Source organism: Pezoporus wallicus, unplaced genomic scaffold (genome assembly GCF_028554395.1).
Source record: "Pezoporus wallicus isolate ANWC-B61680 ecotype Strahan unplaced genomic scaffold, APGP_CSIRO_Pwel_v1 contig_6217, whole genome shotgun sequence".
NCBI classification, from domain to species: Eukaryota; Metazoa; Chordata; class Aves; order Psittaciformes; family Psittacidae; genus Pezoporus; species Pezoporus wallicus.
This window is the reverse complement of record NW_026637336.1, coordinates 2513566-2534198: the sequence shown is the minus strand read 5'-3', so window position 1 is coordinate 2534198 and position 20633 is coordinate 2513566. Positions and strand designations below refer to the sequence as shown.

General features: G+C 44.2%; 1 protein-coding gene across 3 annotated transcripts in view; it reads left to right on the top strand.

Annotated features, from left to right (window-relative positions):
* HTR2C (5-hydroxytryptamine receptor 2C) overlaps window positions 1-20633 on the top strand; it is a 186919-nt gene that overhangs the window by 127490 nt on the left and 38796 nt on the right. The window contains exon 1 of one of the 3 annotated variants that reach the window (XM_057404966.1): window positions 6094-6332. The exons of the other annotated variants lie outside the window; for them this stretch is intronic. The gene's annotated coding sequence lies outside the window, so the exon portion shown is untranslated. Of the gene's footprint in view, window positions 1-6093; window positions 6333-20633 lie in introns of those variants that run through there. 3 annotated transcript variants of the gene reach the window in all.

The following is a 20633-nucleotide window of genomic DNA, read 5'->3' as shown; positions in this document are numbered from 1 at the left end:
ACTTTCTCATGCCACAAGGAACGTTGTGTTCTAATCTGAACTTTTCACATCACATAAACTATAAAAATTAATCCCTTGTGGTTCCAGCCCCAAAAGGGTTTTATTTCAGGTGCTGGCCCTGTGTCTTTCCTCTCTATCGTGTTGCCATCAGCGTTAAAGCAGTTTTATTGCATCCTATGGCCTGGCAGTGGTTTTGGTTTGTGGGTCATGCTGTGAACTTTCAAGATAAAATGTACAAATTTCAAGATAAAATGTACAGATGCATTTCCTGAGGTACGATGTGTCCCACCTTATCCTTTAGTTAATAGATCAATACTGCCTCAGGCAGAGACGCTTAGGCTTGAGCCTCTTGGTGGTTGCTTTCAAATTGAATTCAGTTGTGAGCATTGAAGAAACCGTCTCAGACATGACAGTTGCTTTCAATTCACAACTAAAATGGTCCATGACCCATCACATGGATTTCAGATTCAGGCTGCTGAAATTCAGGCATCTAGCTTAGTCTGTGTCAGGCAGCTGTAGAGAGTATCTTTCCATGTTGGCTGCATAGGACAGCAATGATATTCAAGTTATATTGAAGCTGCGTAAGGTGAATTGAGCTCTACTGCTCAGCTAACTACTGAGCATCCAACTGCTCTTGAGAGGAGCGGTCCTGCTTGGGATCCCCCACCCTGCCTTCTCAGCTCGATGTTCCCAGCACTTCACTTGCATTAATCCTGCCTTTCCTGAACCCATTAGTGGACTAATTCAACTCGGTTATTAGACAGTGAATATCACACCTGAAAAAGAAGAAGGAAGGAAGGGGAAGAGAAGAGAAAGGAAGTAAAGGGAAGGGATGGAATTGAAAAGAGCTGGGCTGATAAACTGATACAGCTTCTAAATGATGAATTTCAGGCATGATGAATAACCAGTCCAAAACATGCTTAAAGCTTTCCCCGTTATCTGATGGAACAGCACTGAAGCATAAAAGTTCTGTGAAATACATTCCCGACTATCTTAATTTTATCATCTCCCTCTATTTTCTGCCTCTCTGTTACTACTTCCAGCCTTGCAAGCAGAGTGGTTATCGGGAAGGTGCAGTTGATGTGGAAGGGTGAGCCTCGCTCTTGTGCCTGAGCAAAAAGCTTGGACGCTTCAAGTGTAACAGTCCAGGCTTTCTGTAGTGGGAAGCCAGGCACGGCCCCCGCTGGGGCACGTTGTTCGCTCTGCTGCGGAGCTCAGATTTTATTTCCAAGATAGTGGGTCTTGATTTCTCTGCCTGTAAATTGCATATCAGTGTGTTTACCCGTGTTATGCAGCCATTGTGTGGCTGAAAGGCTGCCTGAGAGTCTGCAGATAATTGAGTTGCTGTGTGAGAACTTGGAATGGAGTCCTGCTAAATTAGCTGTCAGCCTTTCTGTGAATTATTCCTGTGAAGATATATCCATATACTGGTGTCTTAAAGATGCTTTGAAATATGGTCAGGCGAATTGGTTCACTTAAAGAAAGAACATGTCTAAATTACAGTCCCATTTCTCTCTGTATTTGACACTAGCTCATTTCTAAGACTGCAAAGACTGCAAAGCCAAAAGAAACCCAGGCCGCAGTGCTCTCCATTTTTCTCTTTCTTCCTCTCCCATTTTGGCAGCTTGCATGCCACTGGCTGGGTACATGAGGGGGAAGTTGGCAGCATTGGCCACGGGACACCTTAAAGCCTGGTTTAAAGCAAGACTTCCTGAGGCTCTTGTTGGGAGCCTTCTTCAGCGTGACTGCACCCTGCTGTGCTGCTGCTCACCGGCGATAGCTTGGGTCCAGCCAACGCATTGGTCATGCAGACGTGGGGATGAGCTGGTTGGCCGTGTTGATGTGCAGCGGTGACTGACTGCTGCGTTGCTGGGTACAGTCTGAGCTTGAGGAAGGTCCTTTGTGGCAGTTCCCCCGTTTTGTTTGTGACTGAAATGCAGTCGCTTTTTCTTTCACTGTTGGCAGGAGGTGAAGCAACTGCGCTGTGCTGGCTGCCCTCTGACAGCTCTCACAAGGATACTGGGACTCGAGACAAGCATGAATCAATTGGCTTCTCAGAAAAATTCTGGGAACTGGCTCTCTGCCACCCTGCCTGGAAATGGGACAAACCCAACGTCATCGCTCTGTTCTCCTTCACTTTGCTCAAATGCCCCAAAATCCTAGGCTAGAAAAATGGTCCGCAGAGCCAAGCCAACCAGCACGGTGTTTCTGTTGTCAATAGTGACTGAAAGAACCAAAGTACTTGGCTTTGCTTGGTGATCTGAAGCACAGAAATCGGGATTGAACAGTCAGGGGATAATCTGTAATGAGCAAGTGGTGTGATTTTTTTGCCTCGGGAGGAGCTCATGCCCTGGTAGGAGTGATGCACAGCAGGGGGCAAGGCTGGAGACTGCCAGGCTAACAGCACAAGCTGCTGCTGCTGAAGCCAAGGAGCTTTGCTCCCCAGTTGCACACTGTACCTGCTCGCTGTCTGCAGAGCTGCCTCCAGGTTAGGAAACCCGTAGGGATGGAAGGATGCTGCTTCCAAGAAATCGTATCAGAAGATATTCCTGTGGTTATTTAGTCTGCCTTCCCATGTGTGGAAGATCAGAACATGTAGGGGCAGGTGGCAGATGCTGCCAATGCTGTCCTTCGGTTCCTGCGACATTCCTGTCTGTGGAGCTAAACCCAGGCAGCTGAAGGTCTCTGCATCTTTCAGCAGCATAACTTTTGTCTTGTTGGTTGACAAGATTATGTCCATGTTTCGTAGCATTTTTGATGATCCAAATGCAGGCTTGTTTCAGCATCGTCACTGGAACGTTAAAATGCTCTAGTTTGATTTTGCAAGGTCCGTTATACTCAAAACTCAATTTGCTACTTCCATTCTTGTTTAATTAATTTTGAATTAAAAGGATATGTCTAGAATTAAACATGTTCTTGTCAATTTAAGATTACTTCTTAATAATAATATATTTGGACTTTGAACAGAGATTAAAGTTTAGTATATTAGTTCCTTTTAGGCAGCTTAACATTTTTAATAGAAAAATCTGTCTTACGTAACTAAGCCTATAATTCTAAATGAAACTGATTTATCTGATCTGATAAATTATTAGTGAAATTGGAAATTAGATAAATTCTGGTTCGGTAGCATCTAGTTTTAGAACATGATTGTAAGGAAACGTGAATGGGAAGAGGATGGAAGTGTATCTGTTGTAATAGTTAGAGAAGACAAAAGTAATTTAGTCAAGATTTAAGACTACCTCAACTGACAGGACTCAATTTTCTCCCACAGTGAAACATGAAACAGTGCTGAAAATGTCCCTGTTAGAAAATAGGGATCCTCACAACTCCTGTGAGGACCAGGAGCATATTGAATAAACTTGGATGAATCAGTAACTTTTATTGAGTAAGGAATAATAAGTTTATCTAATTTATTGCTGTCAGGAGTTTCATCTGGGGTTTATGGGATTGCAGGGTAGAAGTAGTGGGAGTGGGATGAGGCACAAGGACTGAAGGACAGCAAAAGGTGAAGGGAAAGATGATCCCATGCACTGCAAAGAAGAAACCTCAGAACTCAGCATTAATTTGTCTTAGTTTGACCTATCTAGTATAACACATACTGTAGTTATGTAGCTGTTTGCTATGGGCTGCTATTAGGTGGTGCTAACACTTCTTCCACAGGCAGGAGTTTCTTCAGCTTGTTTGTGGACAGCTGGTGGTTTCTGAAGAATTGACTCATTTCCGATCCTAAAAATACATTAAATACTTCCTTCATCTTACTCTTTGGTGCAGCAGAATTGCCCCAAGACTAAACCCTGCATCTGTGAAGTGTAGGAATTGCAGGACCCAGGGGGCAATGTGGCTGGGAGGGGTCGGTCTGTGCTAAGGAAGTGACTGGGAATCTCGTGTGAAGCACCAGAAGGACTCCAGTTGTTAAAGATTTGAACAAGCTCTGGATGCCCAGGAGACTCCTACCCACTGCAGACCAGCATCTCTGATGTGTTTTCAGTGCCTGTGTCCCACACACTGCTGTGGCTTAGATAGCAGAGAAGAATGTTTGCTCTCTGCTTGCTTGGGAACTGGTGGGATGGGTCCCATGGGTCCTCCCTACCGTCTCTGTGCCCCACAAAAGGCTTGCATGTATGGTGGTTATTCCATTCTCTGATACATTTTAGTGAGCAACCAGAGCTTGTGTCCATGTGGAGCAGAGCTTTATGTGCCAAAACAGATTCTGGATATGCCAAAATGATTGCGCTGGGTTACAGGAGTCTCTGAGCCCAAGCTGGAGGTGAGGGATTGGGGAATGAATTCAGTAAGACATCCTGAAAGTCCTTGAAAGAAGAGGTCAGAGATTCCATTGACTTAAGAGCTGTGAGAAGCTGGGTGTAGCTCTTGGTTGTGGTCTTTGCATAAGTTACATATGGCTGAATTTTTTGTCCTCCTCTTTGTATCTAGCATGCGATGAGTAGTTTCCTCCATCTGTAGTGAGACACTGCATTGTCATTGCAATGATTCATTGTTCTGTACACAGTTTATCATCCTGAAACCAACTTCTAGAAGATGCTGGGTATGTTTCCAGGATGGGAACTAGCTCTGTGGGCAATTAGAGGTTGGGGTCAGGACCATAGATAATACACTGCTGAAATGGTCAGCTCTATGTTGGGGAAATTCAGAAGGACTGGAAAGCAAATTAACAAAGAATAAAGGCCCAACTGTTCAGTTGGACCCAACGTAGCCCCTAAATCTGTGTGAACAAATGTTGATGAGCAGAATTGGCCCATTTGGCTATACAATCTGTGCACTGTGTTCTTGATTTCAATTGCAGTAAATGTGAACAAAGAACTTGGTGTGCCAGTGTTACGCATGCAAACCCAAGCCCTGGATCTGTAGCATGTTTGGTGATGCATAGTGTCCACTGGTGCACAGCCCAAACGTTAGACCGCCCTTTGGAAAGGCAACCAAACAGGTTTGCTACAAAACTGCACTCAGGGTCCACAGTTCTGGTTTCACAAAGCAGACTCCCGGGACACTCAGCTTTCTCCTTCTGATACCTGCTTACTCTTTTCAGCACCACAATGCAGAGCTGCCAATGTTTGGGAAGCTCCAGACTGAGCTTACTTCTTCAGTCCTTTAAGAGTAACTAGATTTAACATAATAATAGACTTTCAAAGCCATTCCTGGAGATACTCCAGGCCAGGCTGGTTCTGAGCAACCTGGTCTAGTTGACGATGTCCCTGCTCAATGCAGGGGGTTGGACGAGATGAGCTTTGAAGGTCCCTTCCCACCCAAACCATTCTGTGAAATCTTTCTCCTTTCTGGCAGGGTAGGTGGGTTCGTAAGGGTTTTTAACACAATCAAGAAAGAACATTCTCAAAGCGTCAAAAATAGGTAAATTGGCAATCGAGTTCCCCAGCGTGAAGTTCATTCCCAGCACTACTCTGATGTGGGAGTAGCATTTTGTTCAACTTCAAGCTGTTCTGCCAAGTTCAGTTTTATGGGTGTGCAAAAAATCCTGGAGATTCTTGAGTCTTCCTAGGCTGAAAATCCAAACCAGTGTTGTTTCCGTTTCTGAGCCCTGGCTGCTTCCATCCCAGCTGCAAATCAAGTCAGGGATGAAGAAGGTGCTTTCATACTTCAGGAGAATGCCCGCTTGGATTTATGCCTAGTACAAGGGTAAAAGGGCAGAGCATTTTCTAACTAAGATTGCCACTCTCTAGTGCACAGTGTTATGGTTGATTCGCTTCATATAAAAAGAACATAATATAGTTCATTTCATTTTGTAGTTATCAGAAAATACTCAGAGAAGTGACCCTACCGGGTTATGATTTTCTGGCAGTGACTCACACAACCCGGTCCCTGGCCTGAGTGTTCTTGAGGATCATCTTTGTGTAAGATGGAAAAATCTCAGTCACTGCTTTCAGCAGCAGTTAAATAAGCTCCATCTTGAGCAGCTTGGAAGCAATCAACTGCGGTGAGCTGAGCTCAGCTCCAGGCTCCATCCTACACGAGGCTCTGACCCAGCCGTGTACAGACTACTAGCTATGCTGTTGTGCTCCAGGGACTGTTAAGAAACATTTCCCTTTGTATAAAAACTGTGTGAGTGATGTATGCCAAAATGGTACACAGATTGTCACGTATTTGGGCTTTAATATGTTCTGTTTTGCAGGGAAAGCATCAATTACCAGGAGATTGACAGCCAGTGCACCTTGGGCACTGATGTCTGCAGTCCCAGCCCTGCCACAGAATTGGGCGGCCCCAGATCAACACAGATTAAACAAGCTTTTGGGAAGTTGTGAGGACTCTGCCTTAGCTGAACCATACCCAACAGCATCACATGAAAACAGAATGATCAGGTAATTATTAGAAAACAATAACATTGTTGGGCTGACTGGGCTATACACCAAGGGGCTGTCAATCATGGTTATTATGAAGAGCAGAGCATTTCGAGGCTGTCAATCATACCTGCTTGTAAAAGCAGAAGGACTTCAGGAGTAATGTAATGCCTGAATTTACTAAATACAGAAATAACAAAAGCCCCCGAGTCTTGTGCAGGCTGCTGTTACAGGTTATGTAGAAGTTCTTGCATAAGTTTATGCCTTTATTCATCTGCAAATATCTTATGACGCTAGGAACTTGGAAGGGTTTATTTTTCAGCCAGCTCCTTTGTATCACTGATTGTTTTTAAGGCTGCTTAAATGTGTCAAATCTGGGAACAAAAAAGGAACTTTTGTTCCATTCCTTTCCTGTGAAGCAAAAATTTGGGGAGTTGGTATGCAAATAGCAGGCATTTGAGCCTGATCATCCTAAATAGATGCAGAAAGACCTGCCCAGAGTCATCCAGCGAGCCGATGGCAGATCCAGAGGTGGAAGATCCATCTCTGGTGTTCCGAGGAGTTTCGTAGGTGGACATGGACCACGCCACCTCCCCTGGTAGCATGCCCATGTACCGCAGCGGTAGGCATCATCTCGCCAAAGCACTCACGCAACTGGTAGTTAATTCAGTGAATTTTAAAAGCAAATGTTAATAATTAAACTCAAGTGGTTAATGAGTTCCTAGAGAAAAGATCAAATTATACTCTTCAAAGATAGAGTTAGAATTTTGTCTGATTGGAAGAAATATGTTTTTCCCATGAGGGGCAGTTGCTGAAGTGACAGTTTGGAGACTGTTGTGACAGCATTTGCAGAGATGGGTGCCAGCCAAAGAACAGAGCTTTTTTAGTATCTCTGGTAACATAGTAGTTTCTTTTGAAAGCATAATTATGTTGCATTCTTTGCACAGTTCATTAGGAAAAGAAAAACAAAGAACTTGTATTCCATGTGGTTGATGTTCACACGTTTTTATCTTAGCATGATAGAAGAAGTTGTTAGATCCAGAGATTAGCATGGTGTCTCTCTCTTTCCCTGCTAGCCTAATGACATAGCTAGTGCTAGGTGGGAAACAGCTTTCCTGCCCACAACTGTTATTCAGGAGTCCATTTTTCCCCTGTGTGAAATCTCAGAAAGTGTAAAAATAAATGTAAACTAAAAATGTCAGCGGGAACTAATCTGGGGTCAACTTGAGTCATTCTGATGCCTTGAAATGTTTGACTTCCGACTAATTTTTAATACGGCTTTTTTTGTTGCTGCTTTTTTAAGTATGAAAAGGAAGAAATGGCTTTAAACTTTGGGATTATTTTTGTTTGCAGACTGTCAAAGTGAAATTTCCCCAACATTTTCCCACAGTGCTCTCTGTTGAGGAACGCATCCAAACTGTTCCCCACAAAAGAAGTTTCTGTTAACTTCACACATCTTTTTTTTGCATGAAAAAAAGAGTTTTGTGGAACTGTTCCCAAGCAACTCTGGGAATAAATATCCTCTTCATTACATCCTACCATTTGCAAGCAAAACAAGTAAACAGGGTTTCTCCAGAGCCAGAATTTATCAGAAGTGTCAAGATAAAGCGGATTCATTTTCTGGGAGCATATGTAAGGCAGTCTTTATGGCACGAGAGCAGAGGAGAGAATAAACAATCTTTACTGGCCATTAAAGAGACCTTGCAGAACTGAACCATCTCATACTTCCAGAAGCTAGTGATTACTTTTCACACTGGTTTAATCCCTTTATAGTAAGGAGAAAACCTAATACCTGTAATAGCTATAATCTACCTGATACCAACACATCCTGTTGAATCACTTATAAATGGCTTAAATCCCATTTCTCTTTAGTGACAGCCTGAACTGCCCTGCTATGGTGGGAAATTGGCTCTGGAGCCAATTTCTAGGACACCAGAACATCCAAGCGTCAAGGCAGGGGGTTGGAACAGGATGAGTTTTAAGGTCCCTTCCTACCCAAACCAGTCTGAGGTTCTGTGCTGCTTCAACCTGTTCAGGCAATTTGCAGCATCCCCTTTGGAGCAGAGGGAACCCTTTTATTATTACTGTATTATTACTGAGTTATTTATTACTGACAAATGGATTGAGATAGAAACCATGTGTGGATTATATATGTATATTTATGCATGTATATATATATATATATACACACAAAATGTTTATTTCCCTCTAACCTGAGCTGTATAGTGGTAAATTGGAAAGCAGTCTTGGTTTTCAGTGGCAAGCCATTCTGGTGGGGCCCAGGCAGGGTCTGTTCATAGATCCCCCCAAAACATTGCAGATCCTGGTATTCCGTGGGAGACCTCACAAGCACCAGGAAAACAATCTCCTCCAATAAGAGCTATGCCTGGCACAGAGGGATCCCCTGATGGTTTGTTGCTGTTGCTGCATTAGCTCTGCAAGTGAGGCATGGTGAAGCATAGGGAAAGGGAGGAAGAGGCTTAAGTGCACAGCTGCAGTTACTCAAAAATCAGGCTAAAGCTGATAGAAATCAGTGCACCCGGCACACCTGGATATCTGTGGCTTGGTTTTGATAGCGCTCTGTGAAGCACACACACTTCACGCTGCCTGTGTTGATAAAGACATCATCTGAAGAACATGCAGCCAAGCAAGAAGAGGTACGAGGATGTCTGAGAAGCCCTCCCTGTCCTTGTCTGGAAGAGCTGTTTAGGATTATAGCTTTGTTCTTGAGTTATTCAGGGGTGTTGTGTGTCACTGGGAGCCCTATTCCCTGTCTTCGCAAAAACGTAGGGAAAAGCTGATGCAATCCACAGCTCATCTCTGGGAAAGATGTGGTCAGGCAGCAGAGCTCTCCCATGGGGTCAGTATAGCGTGCAGTCCTGTCTCTGTCCTGTCAGTCTCTTGGTGTCAGTGCAGTAAGCTGCTCTTGGTGAGCCTAAAGGATAGAAGGCGAGGACATGTGGGTTTGTCTTTCACTTAAATTTCTGTTGTGATGCTGGCAGCAGAGATGAATTCCCTCTCGGAAGCAGGTCCGGTCTCAGGAATCTGAGTAGCTCACGTTGCTGCTCAGAGTACTCATCGCTGGACTGTGCTCTTGTGGCTTAAAAGAAATGAAGTAAAGTGAATTGATTTGATATTAAATGGTAGCAAGAGGAAGCAAGAAGTATTTTAAGATGTTTATGAGAATTCTTTTCGATGTTGTTTAAAAAAATAATCTGACGGTTGAAATTCCAGCTTTGTCCCTTGTTTCAGTCATTCCTGTAAACAGAAAAGCTTAAGCTTTGGCCCTGTGAGGTGCTGTCTCTGTTTCTGTCCTGGGAGCAAGCTGCACAGAGTGTTTGCCTTTGACGTGCTATCGTGCTTTCCCCAGGTCTTATTTATCTGGTTATGTTTTTAATATGCACACTGTTATTATGAGCAAGCTACCAAAAATCTCTCGAGCTCTCAAGACCTAAGACCTGTTCTGCCCTCCCAGTCTCACTCCTAGGTGTTGCCACTGAAGCCTCGCAGCTCTTCTGGAGCTAGGTGAGAAGTGACCTTCACACCACTTACCTTGTGTTGTTGAGCTGTCAAACAAAGGGGCTTTATCTCACCTGCGATATGAGTAGCAGAGCTTGCTTTGTCCTCAGTGGGAGGCAATGGCAGTGAGTGTGGTCACGGAGAGGAGTGCAGCACCTTTGTTTCTGAATGAATCAGCTGCTCTTGATTCAGAGCTGCGTCTTGTGTTGCTGGGCTTCAGTGCTGCAGCACAGCGCTGGTATTTTTGGCAGAATAAAGCCCTTCTACATCCAAGTGACCACAATAGTGCCTTTATCTAGAAAGCGTTATGTTTTTCAGCCTTCTAAATAAACTGAATGCTCTAGAAGCATCAAATATGGAACATTTTGCTTGGTGCTGTTACACCTTATGAATCCTCAATGAAGTTACAATCTGTAGCGCTTGGTTCTTGGGTTTTTCTGCCTCGTCCTTGAGCCATGTCTGTTCTCCCACACAGCTTTGCTGGGGAAGGAAAAGTAGGAGTAAATTCACATTTTCCTACTTTCAGAGGCTCTTCTGTGCCCAGGGCAGAGTTGCCTGCTGGTTTTGTGGGGCTCAGGTCCTCTCATTGAGTGAGGTTTCTGTGCCTTAGGTCAGTGCATCTCCTTGTCCTCAGCAATTGTGATTAGCTGGTACTGAAAGAGCTTCAGGATAATGATAACGTGCCTGACTTTGCATCTTCCATTGGCCCGAACAGGATCCTCTGTGTTCAGTTTTTCGTAATTGAAGCAAACTCCTGCAAGAGGGTTTCTTGGGTTGCATCAGCTGCGTTTCAGGGGCTGTTCCCCGTGTCTAAGAGGCATTTGGTTTCTAGCATTTTGCATCGCGTGCATGAGCGCTGAGACTGCAGCTGGGTTCAGCATCCTCAGTTTTGCTCAGGACCTGTAAACTGGTATTTCTACCCAGAATGGTTAATGGCTGCTGGTTGCTGTTCCACCCCTGAGGCTTCTATTCCACCCCTGAGGTTTCTGTCGGCCTGTATGGTGCTCCCCCCTTTGAAGGTGGCTGCCTTCCTTTGGGCTCCCTTTTGGTGCAGTGTTGTTGATGGGTGTTCCCACATGTGGGTTTTGGTCGCCTCGATCTGGAGCAGATGCCTGTTTTGGCAGGTCTTGCTTCGTCTGAAGCTCTTGCACAGTGCTGTGCAGTAGCACTTCACCAGCAGCATGGGGTTTTCTATCCACATGTTGATGTTCTACTTGCCCAAAGGGCTTTTCCAGCAGAGAACATTGTCCTGTCTTGTGTCAGCTGTACTGAGCAGCTGGGGTTTCTGACAGCTCAGACTTGCCAAATAAAATGCTTGGGATATCATTTTAATGACACTGAGAGTTGTGTTAATCTTGGCACAGAACATAAACCCTTGCTTTGCCCTGGGGCAATCTCATGGAAGCGTTTATGTTGTAAATGGGAACAAGGCTTGGGGTCACCCTCCACATGCAGGAATTTTTCGTGCTTCAGATGTTCCTGTAGCTCTGTTATGGCCTTCTGCGTCCTGCCTTCCTCATCTTTACATAAGCATCACATATCAGCAGTGACTTTGGTTTTCCTTTGGGGACTTATTGAGACAGTTCATTAAAAAGCCTGCAAACTAAACCATATTCCTCACAGATCAAGTCACATTTTCAGCCCTCCAGCAAGGTCCTGTGGCTCACAGCAGCATCCCAGGGTAGGATGTGCTCCTGTTGACCTGTATGGATGAAGCTGATTTTGGCCTTGCTGAGTATTTTGCGTTTCTAATTGCTCTTTGTGCTGCTTTGGTGTCGTAAAACTGGGAACTCAGAAATGTGTTTTTTCTACTTCTTTGACCTTTCTATGCAAATCTTCCTTGAGGGTCAGATGTGTGAGAGAGAGAAATGATGCCAGTGTAATTTAAAAATGATAGGATGACATCTGTTAGCTCATCTATGCAAGGAAGTCTATTATTGCCTCTTAATTAATGGAAGTACCCTAATTGCTTATTTTTAGAGTGCTGCCATTTATCAAACCATGGGTTTATAATGGCTACGCTGCCTGGTATGAAGGTGTTTAAAGTGTTAGGTTACCTGCCTGATGCAGCTTGTCCTTAAGTATTCTCTGCTGCCGACTCCCCAGCCTTGGCTCGTGTCTCCCTGCACAGTGCTCGCTGTGTGCTGTGGTTGTACTCGTAAACCAGACTAACTTCAGCCTCAAACTGTTGGTTTGTTTGAACTTCCGTGGCAAAGGACCCACTCTTTACTGAAAGCCTTCAGATGTCAGAGAAGGGATCGTGCCTCTTGCCCTCAAACATCCGTCTGCTCCTTGTGAGGCTAAACATGAAAGGATTCAATTCCAGCTTACCTCTCACTCATTTATAACCGGTAGCGCCAGCACTCGCATTCCTTTAGCTTGGGATGATGCTGGAGCTGTTAGAGGTCAGAAGCCTGGAGTGAAGGACCTGCCCTGTTGTTTCTGAGGGAGCGTTTCCCTCCTGTGAAGTGTTTTTAGCAGAGGAGCATAGAATCAACCAGGCTGGAAAAGACCTGAAGTGCTTCTCTTCCAAATGTGCTTTACCCAAGGGAGGGAAGGGGGAAATGTTTTCCCCCACTTGACAACTGATGGCTTGTTACATCCTTAACTCTGAGCTGTTCACATAGATATTACCTGGCTGACGAAGTGAAAGCTATTTAGTAATTGCTTGTGAGAGAAAATCGGCTCCATTAGAGTTCAGCTGCTTTTGTTCCAGCCATTAAAACGCAGATGCTGCCTTATTCATATATAAATTGGTTTGATAGTTTCATTATTTTTCTTTAGTCTGGTTTATTAAAAGAGCATTTGCATCCTTCGGATATACTCATGGTAGCGTCAAGTGCATAAGGAGAGGTTGGGCTTCATCACCCATCGCTTACATGGGGACAGTGTTCTCTGGGTCTCTGACCACAGCACAGCAGTTACCCACAGCCTGGCTGGAAAACAGCATTTCAGCCAAATCTTGGGTAAGCGTAAGAAACCTTCCTCTTCAAACAGGGGATGGCTGCTTTGGATCCTGTTTGAATGGTGCCACTTCTAAATACCAGTTTTTCTTCACTTCTAAATACCAGTTTTTCTTCGCTTCTAAATGCTAGTTTTCCTTCATAGGCTGTCAGTGAGACCAGAGGCTGGCTTCACATAGCAGCGTCTGCTTCTCTGTTAGTTGTTAACCTTCATATTTTCTCCCTTGTTCCTGGTGGTTTTCTGCAGCTTTTCTCCTATTTTCGTTTTCTTTGCTGTTGCCCTCACCCTTTTGTTAAGTGCAGCCAAGCCTCTGCCTGCTGTTTGCAGCACCAGCCACCTCAGGACTGCTTCCCTTGCTGCAGTTTCAGCATGCCTCGTGCGTTCCATTTGGGATAGAATCCAAAGGATACAAAATCCGTATTTCACGTGTGTTCTTGTAAAGAGAAGCGGGCTCATCCAGATTGCATCAACTCCTGTGAAGCCCCTTTGCTCCCCACGTCATGCTGGGAGCTGAAGTAGTTTCCATTTTGTTTTGCCCCCTTGATTTCATTATCCCTCACTCATTTACCGGTGTCATAGATGCCAGTTTGTGTCACTGCAATTTGCTCCCATGGAAATGACTCCTGCACATGTGCATGTGGCAGCTGACTCTTTGCTCTTCTTCCATAATTTGGGAACTCTCAGAGCTCTACCCCAGTGTCCCCGTCTGTCTCTTCTCTCAAAGTCAATGAGCCTTCTTCTTCTTGCTTCAGGCATATCACCCACCATGACTTATTCATAGATGATGTCTATTAAAATTGTCAAATCCTTTGAAAATGAAATTATTTCTCTAAATAAAAAGCCTGCTTCTAATCTCATTGAAGACATTTCAACACAATTGGCCTATTTTCTGGTACAAATCAAGAGTGACTGTCCCGAGGACTGCTTGACCAGAGAGGCAATTGGAGCATCTTGTTTGCTTGAAGATGTTTGTGATTGAGTATAGTGAAATATCAGAAACTGCCCCTGGCTTAGTCTGGGAGCAGCAGCACAACAGAGATTTTACCTGGAATAAGGCATCCAGATTAGATCATATGGCGTGAAGCGGTCAGCACGAAGGGGTGGGAGGCTTGCAAGGTGCAGGGATGTGTCTGATCAGGGAGAAGGAAAGGAAAATGGGTAGAACTTGAGATCCTGATCTTGGGAGGAAAGCTGGCCTGAGGGAGGAGTGCTGGTGACCTCTTGGGCTCAGTCTGTGAGTCAGCCTCCTTGGAGCTGGGCTTGGTGCGTGTCGAGGGAGGACAAGGTCAGCAGGGCTGTGGGTGAGGAAAGGAACAGGGTGAAAACTGATGGAGAGAGCCAAGGCGAGAGGTCTGATGGTGTGGGAGTGATGAAGAGGGGGTGAGAGCAAGCAGGTACATGGAGAACCATGAGGTCATTTGATGCTAAAGCTGGCTAGATGATCAATGTAGCTGAAGAAAAAAGTTTTCTGAGACACAAAACTTGCCAAGAAGGGCAGAGGAATACTTCCAGCATCCCAGACTGGTTTGGGTTGTAAGGGGCCTTAAAGCTCCTCCAGTTCCAACCCCTGCCACGGGCAGGGACACCTTCCACTAGAGCAGCTTGCTCCAAGCCCCTGTGTCCAGCCTGGCCTTGAACACTGCCAGGGATGGATATGTTGCATCTAAGATGTCTTAGTGCTCTAAGAAGTTGAGTAAGCATCGGAGGTTGCTGTGCCATATGGATACAGCCCTGCAGACTAGCACTGGCAAGCTCCCAGCCTATTATCTATGACCTGCTGCCTCAGAGGCAGGATGTGCCTGCACAAGAACACACAGGCTTGCTCCTGGTTGAATCATCTTTCTTGAAAACAGAAGATTAATGAATAAAAATACAAGTATCAGGAGTGAAGTGTCTTGTGCCCAGTGGCCTTAGCTCTTCCTTATCTCTACAAGAAATCCCTTGTTTGGTTTATGTATAGCTTAGGTTATATTTGTCTCTTTCATGTCCCTCTTGTGCTGATGTGTGCCTCAGACACTGAAGTAATTGTCTTTGTTTCCAGCTGATAAACTCTTAGTTCACAGCCAAGTTTGTGTTATCACATTTCATTATTAGTTATGTCATTAGTCAGTCCTCAAAGCCATTCAGCTTCTCCTGTGTGGTGTTCCAGCCTTTCCCAGTGTGGGTGCTGCATCCTGGTTTTGACCAATCAGTGCATTCAATTCCCTAAGTAATTGTTTTGGCATCATTAAATAAAGATAAAAAATCAGAAAGAAATGAGTATCAATAGCAAACCTTGCCAACCCCAACGAATAATTTAGTTCCAGAGCAGGGTTTGGCTTTTCAGCCTAATCCATTTTCATTTCTTCTGCAGCCAATTCCATGGCTTTCACAGTTGCTCTCTTTGTCTCTTTCTTTGGGGTTTACCTAATGATTTCCCTGGTGACACCAAGTCAGGTGGCTCAGTGACATCCCTGTGTCATTAGAACCGCTGCTGGGGTTTTTTCCCTGTAAAATTGGGGGTTAAGGAATAAAGAAATCAAATGTGAAGATTCCAAGTCAAGATTCAGGATGTACCTCTGGGAAACTCGTGTCATGTTTTATAGCACTTCTCATGGATCTTTAAATCTTTAACTTCCCTGCTAAGAGTTTTCTTTTCTACCTACTTTCGTCTTCAGGCTTTTCCTTAGCCCTGATTTACCAGGATATCTGGTTATGGTATATTTAGATCAGAGAAACATGGCTTTCTGAATTTCCAGTGTCAGTCATCCCTTTCAGGTCCACATGGATAAGTTTTCCAAGGGAGGGGAAAGAGAGGGGCACTACAAAGTTAAAAAAAACCTTTCTTTTTTGCAATGTTCTTTGGGGCGCATTTGTTTCTTAGATTTTATTTTTGTTTGCTTTTGGTTTACCTTTAATCTCCTCAAGGAACTACTTACCACTGATCAGTCTTTGTTCCCTAACGTTCCTGGGATCCAGTGTACTCCTCATGTATTAAATAGCCACGGAGAGCCTGTAAAACTGAAAGAAGAGGCAAAATGCTGGGTCATGGTCTCTTTTCTTTACAGTAGAGCATCTCCATAGACTTTACAAAGAGGTGCAGTGGTGGGACCAGAGCTTTGGAGTGTAAGAGGCTGCACACTGCCAAGAGCTGGGTTTGAATCACTCCGTGAGCATTATCCATACAGTAGGAACCTTTGGCTGCTCTTGCTATGAATAGCTACGTTTCCTATGTAATTTTTATGTATGAAATATGACTCATGGATGTTTTGGTCATTCCTTCTCTGGGTATGTGGAAAATCGTTATTTAATTATAACAGTATAGCAAAGCCCTGAGCAGTTTGTCAGGGACACTTTTTATTATGCTTTGCCTTTTGCTTTGCTTTCCCTGTTTCATCTGATGCTGTGATTTTGGTTTTTAGAAGGTGCTCTGGCAGCACTGACAATAGGAAGGGCGCTCAGTGCTTGTATTAATGGTGCACCACCACATTAGGTAGGAGGCTTCTATTAAATATCTTGTAATTTAAATTAAAGAGCTCTCTGGGCTTTGAATTAGAGGGTTCTGTGGGTTCAGGTGCTTCCTGGGAAAATGGATTTAAGGGAGAAGTGATTTCAGCTGTGTTAACCCCATGGTGAGCATCCACGTCCTGGTGACATGTTGGGCTGTGCATAGGCACAACAGGCTGAGAGCTGAGCTTGTTAAGGCTCCTGAAGGGCAGACCTTAGAGCAGCTCCAGTGCCTAAAGGGGCTGCAGGAAAGCTGGAGAGGGGCTTGGGACAAGGGATGGAGGGACAGGCCAAGGGGAATGGCTTTAACCTGCCCGAGGGGAGACTGAGATGAGCTCTTAGGCAGAAGCTCTTCCCTGTGAGGGTGCTGAGGCGCTGGCACAGGGTGCCCAGAGAAGCTGTGGCTGCCCCATCCCTGGCAGTGTTCAAGGCCAGGTTGGACACAGGGGCTTGGACCAAGCTGCTCTAGTGGAAGGGGTCCCTGCCCGTGGCAGGGGTTGGGGCTGGAGGAGCTTTGAGGTCTATGATTCTATGGTGAGTTGAGCTGCCTGAACCAGGGTCCATATGCAAAGCTGAGGGAAGATTCTACCTGGACCACACGTGGCATTTGGTGCAGGATGTGCCCCATGTGGCTGCTTACTAATCCCAGTTTCTTCATTTAAAAACTGAGATGCTGTGACCAAACTGGCCTGATTTCGGAAGAAACAGAGAATCGGAGTGAAAAGAAAGCGACAAATGCAACATCAAACGGTTTCTTGCTTGATGGAGAAATCTGCCTTAAGTGACAGATGAATTGCTGCCATTGCCCTAAAAAAGGACACGTGTTTTGTGTAATGTTGTGTATGCGTTCATGCTGTGGCTCAGGATCTGGCCTGGTGAATATTCATGTTCTTTTCCAGATTAAGTGCTGCTTTTTATTACTATTGCGAAGGGTGCACAGTGGCTCAAGAATGTCAGGTTAATTGTTATGAATGTGAGATTTCCCCCAAAATAAAAGAATTTCATGGTTATTTTATATTTAAATGCATATACGGAGGTAAGTGTGTGTTCCTATGGGCACATACTGGTAACAGATGTCATCTATGTGGTATTTGAGAGTTATGAAGACATATGGCTGCATCAAAAAGGGGCTGAGGGAATGTCACCCCATTGGTGGCTGAAGGTGGGGGGGTCTTTGCAGCCACGAGAGCTGCCTGGGGGGATTCTGCAGACTCAAATCTCTGTGTGCAAGGGAGCAAATACACGCAGTGCCTATAGCAAGCGCTGACTTTTCAGTATTGAATGTTTTCAGGTGTTTATTGATAAGGATGAAGCAAAATCCAGGTTTTAATTCATTATTAACTTTATTATTCATCCCACACAGTAATAAGGGTCCCAAAACAGACCTGCCAAGGAGGCTGAGGGATGCTCAGCTGATCTTTTTACAACAGTGAATTTTAGCCACTGGGGACATGCTGATTTAAAGGAAAAAATATTACCCCCCAAAAAAGGCAGTTTGGAATGGTATCTACACATAGAAAATATGAACAACTTGGGTGCCATCATTCCGGGAAGTTAGGACAGTATGTGATGAGACTCGGATTTATTCTGTTGTAGTCCTTCTGTGTGTCTGAGCCCAGAGAGGAAGTTCATCATTGCAGGGAGTGGCAGAGTGTCTGCATCTTCTTGTGAGGCTCCCAGGTGCTCTTCCACCAAGGGAAAACAGGAAACAAAGATGCTGGTCTTCCTGCCAGAAGGTAGATTAAGATCCCTTCTGTGTGCTTGTGGTGCCTTGGAATGTCTGGGAAAGAAAGAAATGCCTTTCTGACTTGATATTAGGGAAGATAGAGAGGGAAATTAATGCTGTTTGGTTATGGACAGAATGGTAGTGATTCATTATTATGACCCTACAAAATGTCATTTCTCACATACTTGAGCTTGTGTCTAAGAAAATCCATTTCCTCTTACTGTGGAAAAAATGAAATTCTCTCTTTTTTTAGTTTGTAAGTCATTAAATAGCTGCTTTCTGGGTTGGAATTAAAAGAAGTGGTAAAAAGCTGTGTTTGGGGAGGTTTCCCCGAGGTTTTGCCAAGTGTTTTTAGCTCTGATTTATCTCTGGAACCTGCTGGGAAAAATTCCAGAATATCTTGCAAATCTGAAGAGGGAGTATTGAATAATTCCTTGGGGAGAAAGTCCCTGATCCAAGTGCTAGTAATATGGTCCCCACTTGAAGAGCGGCTATGGGAAGTATTTAAACACTTAATTTTAAGTGTCTGGGCTGCATCCTCAGTTCATTTTGAAGCGGGCATCTACAGAATAATCATTACGGTTTGATTTTTCTTGTCACGCTGGAATGGCTGTGAAAACACAACTTCTGTGTTGACGCTGCTTTCAAAAGACAGCAACGTTTGCCACTTGGCAGAATATATTTGAGCTGTAGGTTTCTTGGACACCTCAACAGGAACAGCTCGCAGTGCTCAAGGCCAGGTTGGATGGGGCTTGGAGCAAGCTGCTCTAGTGGAAGGTGTCCCTGCCCATGGCAGGGGTTGGAGCTGGAGGAGCTTTAATGTCCCTTCCAACCCAAACCCGGCTGGGATTCATATGATTCTATGATTCTTCCTCATATCTACGCTGTTTCCGTTTAAAGCCATTATTCTTGATCTGCACAGAAATAAGGACGTATGTTATTGCGGCCACGCAGAGATAAAAAGTGAATTGCAAGTGCCTAAAATACAACATTCTGAAAATATAAAATATGCCTTTATTCAGTCACTAAAACTAAAGGGGCTCTTGCAAAGTAGTTGTGAAAAGATGTATTTTAAAGCAGCCTTCTGTTCCAAACAGAAATGAAAATGAATTTGGCAAGCATTAAGAAAATAGATTAGTAAAGATGCAGATAGCTGGAAATGCAGAGTTTGGAGTGAGGAATGAAGCCTTAGATGTGCTTTTTTGAGCCTGAACAGTGTTAATTATTTATTAGTATGTAACTTTAAAGTATTTGTCATGTTGTAAAGGGTTCCATGGAGCCGTAACAATTCACATCAGCCAACTGTCTGGCTCATGTAGTTGTGAGCTATCTGCAACTGCTTCCCTGTGAAGAATTGCAGTATTTGCAGTTCAGTTTGCTCATCTTCATGTTTATTTTTACCCTCTGGAAGGCTCCCATCTAATCCAAGGCTGAAGGAAATCCTTGTGACTTAAAAACATGGTTGATCTTTAACAAGTTGTTGGCTCTCCTCTGCTTAGCAATGAAATGTGAATGGGACTCAGTGAAGTGAGTACTGCTCACAGTTTCGGAGGAAGGCATCTCTTTTGCTCAAGTATGGCCTCTGTCCCTACAACAAGCTATTGGATGTTGCTTGTTTTTCTCATGGGAAGGAAATTGCTGACAGTCATAATTTTTGACCATTAAGTACCTTTGCTTTTTACAGCAAGACTTAGCAGGAATCAATGTATTCTGTCCTCTTGGAGCCAGCTTGAGACTCGGGTTCTTTTTTGGGGCTAAATTGACAATCTTCGATTTCTTGCCCCATTCCAAATGCATGTTGTTAACATTCAGGCTACGAGTCCTAGAGAGTTAGTGAATGATTTATGAGAGCACAAGAGCTCCGAGTGCATCCAGGAGAGGCAGGATCCTGGCTGGGGGCCGGGGAGCTTCAGGAGTTCTCAGCAGGTGGCTGGTTTTCTCCAGGAGCTTTGAAGGGTGAAACAACTGAAGACAAATGCATTTAATTCAAAGGGGAAAATAACTGTGTTCATTCCAAGAAAGGTTTGTCTGTTTGTTTGCTCCTTTTAGCGAGAGAAATGGTTGTAAACACTCCCAAAGGCATCCGAACCCCCCAGTGCCCTCCTGGTTACAGGCTTATGAACCACCATAGCTCTTGGGTTTTAACCTTCTGGAATATATGAAAGCTTCAGCATCTCAAACGCTTGGTTTAAATAATTCAGGTGTTCTTGAGGGGAAAGAAACAAACCTGATTTTTTTTCTATTTTCAGTTTATTCTAAACTGGACTAAATCTGAAGGGAAAACGTGCCCAAAGAACTTGTTACTTGACTCTATCAAAAAGCAAGAGTGGTGCAGCCAAGAACCTGGCTTTGTTGGGTGTTTAAATTATAGTTTTAAGGCCTGTGGGTGGTAGATTGCACTGGAATTGATGCTTGACCACAGAATTCAGGATGTGCGCTTTGAAGTCAGTGATTGGAAAAAAATCTGGGGTAGGCACAGGTTTTAATTTAAAATTATGGTGATATTTCTTAAACATATGCAGAATTCATGAATCAAATGTGAATTATTTGTCTGGTACAGCGATGTGCTCAGAAGTCTGTAGCTGAAGGAATTAGTCATAAAGTTTTACCTTGTGGAGGCTGAGGGA